The sequence below is a fragment of the Elephas maximus genome, chromosome 15, assembly GCF_024166365.1.
Source record: "Elephas maximus indicus isolate mEleMax1 chromosome 15, mEleMax1 primary haplotype, whole genome shotgun sequence".
Taxonomy (NCBI): domain Eukaryota; kingdom Metazoa; phylum Chordata; class Mammalia; order Proboscidea; family Elephantidae; genus Elephas; species Elephas maximus.
The window spans coordinates 37,253,659-37,266,634 of NC_064833.1; the positions used below are offsets into that span (position 1 = coordinate 37,253,659).

Below are 12,976 nucleotides of genomic sequence, written 5' to 3' on the forward strand. Positions count from 1 at the left end.
CAGACCCAATCCCTACTCTCATGGAACTCATAGTTCTACGCCTTTAAGCAAATGACCGCCTAAGTAAATGTAGAAAGACAGGCATAATAAACTTCAAGAACAAGTAACTGGGGAAAACTTATCTAAACTAGGGGTTCAGTAAAGAATTGCTTGAGGAAGTGAGATTGATGTTTACCCTGGATGAATGTTATAGCTAGTTGGTTAAGGGATGACCTAGATGGTACAAACTGTCAAATGCTCAGCTGCTAACCAAAACGCTGGAGGGACTAGATCACCCAGAGGTACCTCAGAAGAAAGGCCTGGAGATCTACTTTCAAAAAATCAGCCATTAAAAACTCTATGGAGCATAGTTCTACTCTGACACTCATACAGTCACCCTAAGTTGTGATCAACTCAAAGGCAACTTTTTTTTTTTTTTTTTTAATTTGGTGGAAGGACACATTATGGGAAAAGATGAAGCATTTGTTAAAAAGGGCAAAGAAGGAGCCCATGATGAAACCGAATGGAAAATTTCAAAAATATATATTTTTTAAGTGAATGCAGAGAACTTGCAAGAAAAGTAGACAGGTGTGGGCTTAATAGAGGAACTAGAGTTTACACAAAAGTGAGAGGAGCTGGACAAGTAAAAGTCTGGAAAGATACAGTTAGAAGATCAGAGAAATGGTTACCAATGACTTCAGGTTGGAGCACTGGAGTGCAGATGGAAAAATAAGCTTGCATGGAAGCTGACAAAGCCCACCTAAATTACAGAGTGGAGTTCCCAGAAAAGTCTGTGAAGTTGCTGCATGTGTGGCAAAGCCCGTGGGTCCAAACCTCACGGCTGCATGAGAATAAGGGTTCCCCCTCACTTCTACCTTTCAAACTTGCATCAGCTATGCTCATCATCAATTTCTCTCCCAGGATCATGAAGGGAAGGTGATTCTGGGAAACTTTGCTCCCATCCTTAGGTAGGAGTGGCGATGGTGCTAGGAACAGCAAAGCAGGCACAGACCTCTTAGGGCTTGTTGTCCACCTCATAATTTGAATTTTAATCCCCAAAGCAACGGGACACCATAGTACGGAACAGCACGAATAGATGTTCACTTCCATCATTCTACTCTGGCTGTGTGGAAGGCAGCTGTGGAGAAGCAGGAATGTAGGATAGGAGGCTGTTATACACAAGAGATAATAATTTGGACTAGAGTCAAGAATGAGGGAAGCAAAAAGATTAGGATGTAAGATAGATGGGCCTTTGTTATGAATTGCATATAGGTGGTGAAGATAAGAGAAGGCAGCGATAGAACTGCCACACGGATTCAGTGCTGGGGCAATTCTTCCACAGTCTAAATTCAGGCAGATTGAAGGACCTTGAGGCCAACTCATCTCCCTCCCTCCCAATGTTGTTTGCCGTCTTTATTCACCATCACATTGATTAGGTGAATGTAGGTGCATGCATGCATGCTCTTTTCAAGAATTGGTTTCAATACACATAATTTCCACAACTTTGCATGAAAATGTCACTGTAATGGTACGAATTCAGGAAGCATACATGAACATTTTCTTTTACTGCACACAGGGAGTAGAGAGAGCAGCACATTAGATAAGAACCAGGACAAGCAAAGTCCAGCGTTCAGTGAAGACAGGTACCTCCCTTCTGACGAGTAGGCAGAGGATCAAGTTTAGAGATGGGTAAGAGTGGAGCTTAAAGGGGATTTGAAGGTGATGAGAAGAAACTCTATGTGGACAGAGAAAGCACCACTGCAGGCGGCGGAGCCAATGCTCCTCACCATCTCCCTTTATCTGCCTCGGAAGCTCCATGGATAGGCAGGAGCTGGCTCACTGCCAGAGAAATGCTAAGTTAATCATGTGTTTGTACTTGATATCATTTGTTAGAAAAATGCCAACTTTTTACCATTCAGCAATGTAGTTGTTGTAAATGAGAAACTCTGATGATACAGACAAGCCATGTTCTAAATAAATTTGATGGTAAGCTTTCAAGTTTTTAAAACTTGATCAAATTAGCAGGAAGATGATTTCTTCCTCAAACCTTGAAGATTTTTTAGAGTTGTGAATCGTGTGTGAGATGATAAGACCTACTGGTAAAATGTGATGTTGTAACCTAGTATAACCTAGTATAGTTATGGGGAATGATGACCTAGGTTTGGCTTTACACAGTAAACCAAGAAAGAATGCAGAAATGTTTTGCTGAGTTTGAGAGGAAAGTCAAAGAATCAACAGAAAGAAGAAAAATATGTAGACCCTGTTGACCTAAGAAGAAAAGAAGATTAAAATCTTGGCACCTGACACCCAACAGAAAGGATACTGTCATGTGGCTTGTGTGTTGCTGTGGTAGCTTGGGTTTTGCTGTGATGCTGGAAGCTATGCCACTGGTATTTCAAATATCAGCATGGTGGACAGGTTTCAGGGGCGCTTCCAGACTAAGACAGTCTAGGAAGAAAGACCTAGTGATCTACTTCTGATAATCAGCCAATGAAAACCTCACAGATCACAACAGAACACTGCTCAGTTTGCTTGCTTTGGTTATGTCATCAGGAGGGATTAATCACTACAGGAGGACATCATGTTAGGTGAAGCAGAGGGACAACAAAAGCACGGGAGACCCTCGGTGATATGGTTTGGCACAATAGCTGCAACGATGAGCTCAAATATGCTAGGGATTTTGAGGATGGCACAGGACCAGGCAATGTTTCATTCTGTTGTACATAAGACACTATGAGTGGGAGGCAACTTACTGGCAGCTAACAACAGTAAAAGTTTAAAAAAGTCACAAAAAGTAAAGTTCTATTAGTTCTATTTTAAAACTTTCTCCAGACAATATTGTATGAGTTCAGTGATGTACTGTGAGGTCCGCTAGCTCTAGAACTGGCAAAAAATCTTAAACATTTTTCCCAAAATACTTCAGATCCCTCCACTGATGAATTTTCCACTGGAGGAATTAATTTTTAATTTTATAACAAGCTCCAATCACAAATAGCATCCACTTTTTAAGAAATATGTTTCATAAAACTTCATTATAAGACATATCATTGTGTTTTATAAATATTTTATAAGTACATCATAGATACATGTTTACAGTCATGAAAGTTCCGAATAGTATAAAATACCTCTGAACTATAAAACCATTATTTCAACTTTAAAATAAAAATATGATATGCAGTTACAAAAATTAAATCTTCATCTCCCTCATTCAGAAATGCAATGCGTCTCTCCTTTATAGTTCCTTAATATACAGTTGTCAACCAATGAAGTGTGAAGCTTTCAATCAAATTACTTTCGAATATAAAATAACAGTGTACTTTGAAAAGTTAATTTTATTTCTTTTACTGGAATCAAATTTTCAAAAACTGTGATGTGTTATTCAAACTCAGAAGGGCTAACACTGCAGGCTTCAGACAAAGATTAGTGGCAGCCTCTAAAATAGCAATTTTCGGTTCACGAATGACACAAAGCCATTTTAGACGGACCTGTTTGCATCCTGAGTAGGATCCTGATGATTTCTATAACGTTGAATGGTAATGTATTAATGTGCCCTGGTGGCCTGAGATTATTAACACCCATATACCTCTTAACAATACCCCAGGTCACATTCCTGCTGCATTTCTAATGCTGTGATATACTAAAAATAACCTAATGGTAACAGCCTCATAAGTTTTGGCAAGGATTAAATGAGATAATGCCTGTAAAGCACTTAACACAGTATCTATCATAAAGCTAATGCTCAATAAACAATTGCTATTATTATAGTTTAACCTTTCTGCCAACCAGAGGAATTCCATTAGATGGACCATGAGTACAATTTTTCTACCGGAGGTTGAGGTGATCTCAGTAATTTGTGTTCTGTCATCTTTATCCAACCACAATAAAAGAGAACAACCCAAATCAGCTCATTATCCTTTGTAGGTAAATTTCAGGGAAGTATAAATCACACATATGTCTCAAATCTGAAAGAATCTAGTAAACATCAAATAAATACTTTAAAGTCCACAATAATTTGGGCTCTCTGTTTAAGTTGGGCACAGAATCAAAAGATGGAGTTTCTATTCTTAACTCACAAAGTAACTCACACAAGACCATAAGGCTCATCAGCAGACTTTTTGATGCAGATGTATCTCACTCTGTAAAGCAGAGTTGTTAATAATATTACCTCAAGGACAAACTATAAGGGCTATGAGGCCGGGAGTGCAGATGACTGTGGTTCTCCTCCTGGCCGCTTGCCTTCTTCTTCATTTCTGTACTTTAGTAGGCCCCAGCAGTCACCCTAATTATTGTTTATTTTAAAGTGGTCAAAAAAAAAAAAGCAATCTTTTTGGGCCCAAGTAACAAAACATCCAAAACAAAATGGTTTAACTGGTAAAGGTACTGCATTTTTAATGTAACAGACGAATCCAGAATTAGAGCAGCTTCACTCCTGCTTTAATCAGAGGTACAGCTCAGTTTTTGCACAAATACAGTATCTCTCTACCTTCATGAGTCAGCCTTGTCCTCAGGCTGACTTCCCACATCATGGAAAATGGCATCATTAATTCCAGGTGTTACAGCCACACATGACTTTTTCCAGGAAAAAGGACTTCTCTTCCTGTAGCCATCAATTACGAGTCCTGAGGTTCACTCTGGACCTCTTTTGTCCTGTGCCCATGCTGGAAACCAGTCCTAACAGTAGAGAGATGGAGGCATTGACTTAGGGCTGGGGTGGGAGGGTTGGTAGATTTACTGCTACCCACAACATGGATGCTACACAATGAAGAAGGGATAAATGTTGAGACAACCAAAAGCTGTACCCGACTGATAGATTTCACCACAGAGGCTAGAAAGTAGCTCCCTAAGACTTAGAGATCCTTTTGTGATCCAGTCTGTTGCATTCACCATGTCTGAGATCTACTCAAGTCCCTGAATGCCAAAGAACAATCTGAAAGTTATATTTCTTTCTCTGCTAAAAACTGGCATCCCTCCACAGCTCATTGTCCTGGGACCAAGCTTATGTATGACCTCCTTTTCGCATGAGATGAACATTTTTTTTTCTTTTCCATAAAATTCCTTTGTCTCTCATACAAATAGACCCTCGAGGAATTCTACCCAGAGTGCTGGGTATATAGCTTAAATTGATGTCTAGGACCTCTGTTGCACATTTATACTAAAACCTTATATATAAATGAAGAATTTTATAAGAACTAATTGGGATTCAAAGTCCCTGAAGAGAAGTCAATGAGTGAGAAATAAAAGGTAAACAGAAATTACATGGATTTTTCTTTGGAGGAATTTCAGTACACAGGGCCATGTGCATCCATTTTTTTTAAAGTCTTTTATAGGAAATGCTTATAAGGGTGTCATATTGTACTTTTTTTTGAGACTCATTTTTTAAATTGTAAGAAAGATTGCAAAGTCCTGCAATTCTCTTAAGAGTTTTCAAAAATGATTTATATAACTTGAATGAAATATTTTAACATGTTTAAATCATTTCAAAAGAATTGTTTTCCTTTGCAGAGTTTAATTCAAAAGGTAATGAGTGTATTTCTTTCTCATGTATTTAAGGTATCAAAAACACTATCTCACTACTCACCTTCAAAAGCATAAATGCAAATCTCCTATCAAAAGGACCAACAAACACCAAAATACAGCTTATGGGGAATTGAGGGGAAATATTTGTATGTATATATGTGTGTGTGTGCATGTGCGTTTGTATTCAGACTATCTCAGGCCACCCAAGTATCTGTGTATATGTACATTTGTGTGTTTAGAAAATTTTTCTAAATAGGTTTTGTTAAAGTGATCGACTATTAACTGAAATGTCGGTGGTTCAAAACTACCAGCAGCTCTACAGGAGAAAGATGTGGCAGTCTGCTTCTGCACAGATTTATAGCCTCAGAAACCCTATGAGGTCAATATAAGTGGGAATCAACGGTATACAGGCTTTGTAAACTTGGGCTCTCTGGTGAAAGCTATGGGAAGTTCCTTATAAAAATAAGATTACAAAGAATATCAAGTATATTAAAACACAGCTGTCAAAATAATAAATTTGTGATGTGGTAATATATGTGCTTCTTTATTAATGTGTTCAATAATAAGATATAGAGGAAGGTCTACTAACTAGTGTAATTTTGAAGTAATTATGACCATGAATGATGTTTCAAGGTGTCTGAAAAACTGTAATGTCATATGAAAACATAGGTGAGATTGGTAGCCAAGTCACAGGTACTGCTGATACTACAATGTTTGTTGCCCTGACTTAGGTCACACAGCTGAGATTCAAACCCAGTCAGTCTGGCTCCAGAGTCCGTTCTCTTAACCACATTGCTATTCTGCCTAAAACAGACATGAGACAATTTAGCTCAACTCCTTCATTTTGCCAGTAAGATGACTGAGGTTCAGAGAGCAGGACTGACATGTACCAGCAACTACAGTTAAGAAGTGTTTTGTTTTGATTTTGTGACCCTGAAACTATGATCATTGCTTAATGACACATCATCATTATTGGTGCAGGCATGGTCCTCTTCTTCATTAACTAAATAACTTAAATAAAATAATGAGTATGCATACACTCCCCACCCAGCCCAAGGACTATACAGATGTTGACAATAACTTATATCTACCTTTCCTATCCAGTCCTTTTCCTCTCCACCAGAGGTGGCCTGAATCCTGAATTTTATGTTTATCATTCTTTTACACACACACGCACAATGTACATTATTTTTATCATGATGTAGGCATGTATAAAAAATGTTTAGTTTTAGTAGTTTATGAGCTTTATCATACAATAGGTAATCTTCTGGAACATAGTTTTCACACTCAACACCACATGGCTAGGATTCATCCATACTGTTGAGTATGCCAATACTTCAATCAATGGTTTAAGAAAAACACAAAGTTCAGCTTTCTGCTGTTATTTTTGCCCTCATTAACTGCAGTAAAGCCAGTCCCTGACTGATGGGTACACCATGCATAATGAGATTGGACTGTTGCAATCCACAGAGTTTTCATGGGCTGATTTTTCAGAAGGAGATCATCAGGCCTTTCTCCCATGCTGTTTGTAAGAAACAGGAAATAGATTTGGACCCCAACCCCCTAAACAAAAGACCCACACTTGCTCCACTACCCTAAAACTGCTACCTTTTTTCCATCCATGCATTCTTCACTTGTCTGGGCAGCATATTTATTCAGAGGGAGTTTTTCCTAGGAACTCTGAATCAACAGTACCCAGTAAACCCAGTGCCATTGAGTCGATTCCAACAGTAAGGTACTACCAACTATACCTTGGGTAAGACTGGCTTGTTATCTCAAACATGTGAATAAATTGGGAGTGAGCATCTCTGGCCTGATGGAGAGAAAAAGGAAAAGACAACTCACAAGGTATGCACAGGCCTAGGGTATGGGCCCACCTGGGAGGAAATAGTAGCACAAGGTCACAACTGATTGAGCAGTGGGAGATGGGAGTTGAGAAAGACCCTCATATTGCTTTACTTGGGCTAAGACCAAAAGCCAAGCATGGCTGAGACCTTTGGGAGGAGGATTCAATGCCATGTTGCTATGGCGATTCTTCCACCAGCACAGAGGCTTCCTCTGCTCTAGCAGAGACCAACCAGCTTTAAAAGATAGGAGGTGGTAGTAGGGGATAGGTGAGGGGAAGATAGGGCTAAAGAAGCCAAGGCCAGAAGAATTCTGCCGTAAAATTATGAGATGAATATCCCCTTCCACTATGTGTATGCATGTAGATGTGTGTGTGTGCAGGCGCACATGCCCATGATGGGAAGTGAGGGCTGAAGAATGGATATTCTCTGCTCTGCCCATCATGGGAATACAGCTAACTAACTCATTGCAAATGTCACCCTCTTCCCAAATGATGATAACTCAGGTACCTAACTCCATGTTACAAAATTTCTCTTTTACTGGACTGCAAACAGATCTTATATGAGTATTCTCCTCCACAACAAACACACACCCACAGTCACACACACACACACACACCAATACACCCTTCTGCCATCTTTTCTAAACAAACAACAGATTGCTTTTCTGCTGTTCAGAATACCATGCCAGGAAAACAAGGAGGGGGAAAAAAAAACTTCTTCATCAAGATTCAAACCAAATGTATGTGCCCACCAAGTGATACACTGCACAATCATAAGCAGTTCATAAATGTTCATCTAAGCCCATGCCTGCAAAGATTCAGGGAAACTGTTCCCCAGCCGTACTCTCTGGGGAAGGGCCATATGTAAAAGTGAGTCATATTTGCCATCCGCACAATGCATTCCAGAATGCTCAGCAAGCATTCTCTTTGAGGTCACTCCTATGGCCCCCATTTTATGGATGGATAACCAGAAAGAAGAAGAGAGATGCTGTGATTCCTTTTGCCACTGCTTCTCTCAGGGTCCAAAGAAATATATAAGCTCCTTTTTTATTCATTGAAATGATATAAAAATGTAACAACTTTTGCCAGATCACAGGGGTACAGTTCACAACATGATCATTTTTCAGGAAACATGACATCTACCATGACTGCCACTAAGTATAGAATGAAGAACTTCTTTCTTCTTTTTGTTGGGAACTCAATTTGAAACTTACATGGCACTATACCAACCAAAATCAACTCTGGGTAAACCACTCACAAGAACTAAGCCCCTGCTGTTTTGTAGCATCTTTGTGATATTATTTTAACGGTGAAGTGAAATTAAGACGCTTAACACCATAAATTTCTTTTCTAAAATGAACGTTTACAGCTATAGCAATATATATATATTCAGCAAGATTCTTTAATTACATTACTAGAGTAAGTCATTACTCTCTGTATGGCCCTGGACAAGTTATTTAATCTTCCTAAGCCTCATTTTTCTCATCTGTAAAATAGGGATAAAAATAGTATCAACCTCTTTGAGTGATTCTGATGATTCAATGAGTTATTGTGCATGTGAAGAACATGTTACAGTGCCTAGGACCCAGTAAGAGCTGAAGAAATATTAGGAAATCCCAGGCTATGCCAAGTTTAAATTACTTACTTGAACTGACCAAAGATTATCCTTCCCAATGGAAGTATAAAGAGATCCCTGCTTTGCAAATTGTTCATCTCGGAGCAGACATTAGCGAAAACTGATCACAGATAAATACATCTACAAATTATTGCTGAGCACCCATTATTTATAATTTACACGAAAAGAGGGCTGCTGTATAACTTCTAAAATGATGACAGTACCTTCGGCCCCAAGGTGAACTCTGCTGCAGTACTTGGTGAGCTGCAATGGAGAAACCATATGCAGGGAGGAACGGAGGTTGTTCCAGGGCATAGATTCCAACTTTATGGCATGGATGTGGGCAGCTGGGCAACCCCAGCTGCATCAGCCTGGCAGCAGCAAAGACTGGAGCAGCTCCTTTGAATAAAGGTTTCCAGTTGATTGCACACCTAAGTGGCAGGGTCATGAAGGGCCTTAGGTTCTGGGAGGCTGGGCTATAACCACAGTTTGAGAAGAGCCTTTACTCCAAGGACATACAAAGAAAAGGGCTCACCTCCACCAGGATCTTGGGCCACAGACACATATGCTAGGAAGGAAGACCCCCCCTTCCCCAAACAGTCACCTTTAAGTAACAGAGAATGGCCGGTTATTACGGACAGTTTCATAACTCAGTGGATATATTAGTAAGTCTCCTAATGTAACATGATTTCTTCTTGTAGCCATCCTAAGAGACAAATTGCTATTCATCTCAATTAGCAATTTAGGAACATGAGGCAGTTAAATTAGTTTGTGTCCAATACTATCATGGAATCCTAGACTTGTAAGAATCAGAAGAGAATGTAGACATCACTTCACCCACTGTCTCCATTATACAAAGAAAATGCCATCAAGGGAGATTTGTTGACTGGTCGAAGCCCTCACAACTTTCCCTAATACAGGATAATGCAAGAACTTGGTGCTGTTCCCAAAACTCACTAAGATTAATAATTCAGGTGAAAACCTATCTGCCTCTCCTCATTTCCCAGGGCCATGACTCAAATATTCTATCAGTTTAAACACAAAGAACATTCTATCAACCCCCATAGTTCTAGGAAGTCACAGAGGTCTTTCCAACTGCTCCTGAGATTGAGCAGCCTCTTCGTCTCTGTAAATTCCCTCCCCCCGCCACTGCTTGCCTACACACATACAACCAATCAAGGACTGCCAAAGATACTTAGATTCCAATCATAAAGTCTCCCCACCCTCCTTCCAAAAATCTCAAGCTAAGAGAAAGCTCACCAGTCAGAGGCTCCCTCAAGACTTGCCCTTTCTACTCTGTAAAACTCACCCGTCTTTCAAACCTTCTAATTTTTACAAAAGCGTAAATTATGGTCAGTGGTTCCCTTGCTTCAGCAAGAGTATGAATAAACAGCCTTCACTAATTTGTTCTCTTAGTTTTATTTTTGCACAGGAGAATTTGAATTGGAAGGTGTTACTAAAAGGCTCTGCTCATTGAATAATACTTTCAAAATACAGACTTTAGAATCCAGTGACTCCAGAACATCTTAACAGTTATTTCTACATGAGGTACCTGCACAAAGTATCACCTTTCTCATGCAAACTTCTAGCAAAATTATTTAGTAACTATAAAAATCATGTCTTGATTTTATCAATTGCCCAAATAACAGAGAATTTTTGTAGACTCTTATTTAATTATTATTTTAGTCCTGCAAACCCACTACCCAACAGAAATGCAGGGTGGCCTTTATTCTTATTGCTTCCTTTCCCTTGCTTCTCATCTCCACCCAGAGAAGTTTTTCTAGGCACAGATTTAAGGATATACCTTCCTCAAGTCCTTCTCAGATCCCCCAAACAAGGCTAACCTAACCCCACTCTGCTCTCAAAACACTTTTTTATTTTTCTATTATAACATTTAACATGGGCTGACTTTGTATGAACAGTTACCATGTCTATGGTTCTCTTATGTCTCCTTTAGCCCCTATACAAGGGCTAAAGCGTCTTAAAGATTGGATGATATAGACCAGAATTATGTTGCATCAGTTCTTTCCAATAAACTTCATGAATAAACATATCTTCGGTACTTTTTCAATGCAGGGCACTTTCCTAGGTATTTTAGTTAGGATGAGATAGGTTATAGTCCTGTTTTTAAAAATCCCTACGGTGTGGTACAACTCATGTATATTTCTTACACCACACAGGCAAAATGGATCAGTATGGATCTCTGCACCATCAGTGACTCACGTACACAGGATGACTGAGAACTTGACATGTGTAATGTGGTTGATGGTTGTGACCACGCATGAGCTTTGCACTAGCTCTGCCCAAATATGACATGTGTCACTTTAACTTGGTAGGATTGCTTACCAATCCTACACTGTGATAACATGACCCTTAACCAAGGGGCTCCATCAAGGTAGGGTTCTCCCTCACTGTGGTTATCAATAAACTTGGCTTAACTGAAGTAAGTACAAACTTGGCTTTGTCTTATCAACGGGCTTACTTGGAGATATTTTGGGGAGCCAGCATTTAACAACTGCCACCTTTCCAGTCTCCATTGTCTGTTTATTCACCACCTGTAGCCTGATCTCTAAAGTGATATATTTTTGGCTCATCAACACTCTGTTTCTGGTCTCAATTTCTGTATTAGTCAATATTTCACTGTGGTAACAAATTACTCTAAAATCTCAATATCTTAATAAAACAAAAGTGTATTTCTTGCTCACATGACATGTTCAATGTGGGTCAAAATGGAGCTGCACACCATATAGCTACTCAGGAATACAGACTGATGGAGGCAGCACATTAACCTCCAAAACAGGAGAAACCGCAGGATCGTTCCTGGGTTTTTCATGCCTTAGCTTTTGGCCGTTGTTGTTAGTTGCCACTGAGGCAGCTCTGACTCATGGCGACCTTATGTATAACAGAATGAAGCGCTGCCCATCTTCCCAGTCACTGGTATGTGTGAGTCCACTGTTGTGGCTATTGTGTCATTCCATCTCATTGGAAGTTTTCCTTATTTTCGCTAAACCTCTACTTTACTAACCATGATGTTCTTTTCTAGCGATTGGTTGTTTCTGACGAAATATCCAAAGTAAGTGAGCTGAAGTCTCTCCATCCTTGCTTCTAAGGATCGTTACAGTTCTATTTCTTCTAAGACTTATTTGTTCTTCTGGCAGTCCAAGGTATATTCAATGGTCTTGGCCAACACCACAGTTCAAATGCATCAATTCTTCTGTCGTCCTTTCTCATTGTCCAGTTCTCGCATGCATATGAAATGATTGTAAAGACCACGGCTTGGGTCAGGTACACAGAGAATTATCCACATAGCTCAACCAACTTGATGGCCTCAGGAAATCTGATAAGAAATATTGTCTCTGACAAGCTGAGATTTTGTAAGAAAAATAAAGAGATGGCCAGCAAGGGACATAAAGTCCGGTGAAGAAAAAACACTATAATAGCACAAGACACATGATAAATGCCTTTCTGAAGTCACTTCAGTCTGGAGCTGCCTCAAAACCAAACCACGATTATTCGTAGAATACTATTGACAGATAGGCTGGATCTAGACCCCCAGGTTTTGCTCCAATCCAGGGAAGAAAGAGTCTAAGTCATGTAGGCATGCTCTGAACCTCTCGTCTTTTACCCACCATGATGTTCCCTTGATCAGATTTGAACTTGGAAGGGAAGAGAAGCCAAGATTTTGGAGATTAAAAATGATCTGCTGACCTGGGAGACCTCTGAAAGTTCACTAAATTAGTTCAAGATAATAGTACAACCACGTTTAGCCTTGCTCAGGATGAATATGAATAAAATGACTAGGAAAGCCCTAAAATCATCCCAGACACTGATAGATATGAGTACGGCCTCTGCTCCACACCAGAAACTCTGTTGAATATGAACATCACTATCAACCCAATAGATGACTGAGTGGCACAAGCAGTTTGTTATTGGCTACTAACCTACAGTTTGGCAGTTCGAACCCACTGAGTGCTGCCTGGCGACCTGCTTGCTTAAAGATTACAGCCAAGAAAACCCTA

General features: G+C 39.7%; 1 long non-coding RNA gene across 1 annotated transcript in view; it reads right to left on the bottom strand.

Moving 5' to 3' along the window:
• LOC126058770 (uncharacterized) overlaps nucleotides 1-12,976 on the bottom strand; it is a 275,999-nt gene that overhangs the window by 42,606 nt on the left and 220,417 nt on the right. The window lies entirely within an intron of this gene.